General features: G+C 39.3%; 1 long non-coding RNA gene across 1 annotated transcript in view; it reads left to right on the top strand.

Moving 5' to 3' along the window:
- Positions 1 to 218: 218 nt before the first annotated feature.
- The window catches only part of LOC113464244 (uncharacterized), a 55180-nt gene continuing 53343 nt past the window's right edge, over positions 219 to 2055 (top strand). The window contains exon 1 of the long non-coding RNA XR_003389098.1: positions 219 to 391. This is a non-coding gene — a long non-coding RNA (uncharacterized LOC113464244). The remainder of the gene's footprint in view (positions 392 to 2055) is intronic.

Raw genomic sequence — 2055 nt, 5'->3', positions numbered from 1 at the left:
TTCAAAATATCGAAAAATACTTCAAATAAAAGTTGTAAATACTACTATCACCTACGGGAAAAGTGATTATCATAAAAATACATGTAGTTTTAAGTCACCGCTTGGAAAAATCTCGGAAAAATTGAAAATCTGTTTTTTCTCAAAATTTTGAAAAATTTCAACTAATTTATCATCGGTCTCGTTTTTCCTGTATGTAACAGAAATTTTGTTTAGGCAGCTCGGAGAGTGACGAGGGTCGGGTAGAGGAATTTAATCGGTCATAATCCGGTGTTTCCCTGGGTACACAGTTCGGTGGCCGCGGATGCCTCGCGTAACGCAATATCGGCAGAAGGGAGCGTCTACGCGGGAAGCGCGAGGATACTGCGCGAAGGGGCGCAATAATACTAAACCGGTGAGTACATCAACCACTGACTAATTGTACGGCATTACTCGGAACAACGGGCAACAACGCGGAACACCGGCAAGGGTCCGTACGTCCGTCTCGTTTGTTTCGCCTCCTACGTACGTGTACGATCGTTCCCTTAGAGGTAAAAGTCGTTAGGGATGCGAGCATCCCCCGACAATTGCAACAAATTGAAAGTGATGGTCCGAATTCCTGGCATGGAATGCCCTCCTAATGGCCACGGAACTTCCACCGTTCGCAATTTCCCTTTAAGGATCAAACGACTAGAGATTTTCCACTGTAAACTCGATGAGTGGACTTTCATGGTCTTGAATGTAGTAGATTCTACGTTTTCTTCCATTTTTAATAAGAATTCCACTGTCCGTTATTAACGTTAATCGAGAAAAGGTTAGGTATACTTTTGGAACACCAAAAGTGATACAATAAATGATACAAGGGACACAATCAGTGACACAAGTGGTACACAAAATGATAAAAGTGACACAATCAATGACACAAGTGATACAATAAATGATACCAGTGATACAATAAATGATACGAGTGATAACAATGAATGACACAATTGATACACAAAGTGATACAAGTGACACAATCATTGATGATAAGTGATACACAGAATGATAAAAGTGACACAATTAATGACAAAAGTGATACAGAAGATGCTACAAATGACACAATGAATGACAAAAGTGATACAGAAGATGCTACAAATGACACAACAAATGTTACAATGGATGAGAGAATATTTCATTTCGAGTGTCTGATAATAAAACCGATTCGAGGACTTGCCTTTAGTCACTGTTTGCACCAGCAAAGTCTCTGTACAAGCAGTAAAACTGTGAAAAGCCAAGGTTCCTGCTGTCGCGAATAAGAATCGTTCGAATTTCATTATTTCCCGAGTTTATCGCTTGCCAGTGGTGGTAACAAATGGTTTGACGAGCGACCGAATTCGAGAGCTTATGGAATCCCCATTTTATGTGTCTCTAATAAATACAGGATTTGCCAAAGTGTTGCATTCCATTTTTATATTCGACCGTTCTCAATCGATTCTCGAATTTATCGTTTTCAATGCTTCGTACAATAGTCACGATTTATTAGGCATCCATTAATTCGTAGACCGCCATTTTTAATAATCATTAAAAAAATTAAATTAAAATACATAAGGCAGGATTCAAATTTGTTTCTCTTTTTAATAATGACATCAACTATTGTACATATACAATAATATATATATATATGTAGTATATAATATAATACATATATAATATGTATATCGCAAATGGTTAGTTTTATCTGTATAGAAAAATGTGGTACATGCTTGAAGGTGGGGAGAGGGGGTTGAACGAAATTGGAAGGGCGTGCAGTTAATTTTCGTGAAAATTTCTCGTTACTCGCTGCTTTGCATTTAGTGGTCCTCCGACGAGTTACGAGCGTTCGTTTTACAGCCGCCGCTGGCCGAAGACTGTAAATTTAATTGGACAATCGAGATACACCGGACCATCGTTTGCCCGGTAGTAACGAGCAAGAAAATTCTCCGCCAACCTTTCCTCGGCCCTCTCGCCCCTCCCCCTCCCCGTCTTTTTTAACCCGTAAAAAATCATGCGTTTTTCGTCCTGAATTTCGTACACGGCTTCAATCATTCATAGTAGAGC

The sequence above is a fragment of the Ceratina calcarata genome, unplaced genomic scaffold (assembly GCF_001652005.2).
Source record: "Ceratina calcarata isolate Rehan_Ccalc_2016 unplaced genomic scaffold, ASM165200v1 scaffold307, whole genome shotgun sequence".
Lineage (NCBI taxonomy): Eukaryota > Metazoa > Arthropoda > Insecta > Hymenoptera > Apidae > Ceratina > Ceratina calcarata.
The sequence above is the reverse complement of the archived record's forward strand: the minus strand, read 5'-3'. Positions and strand labels throughout refer to the sequence as shown.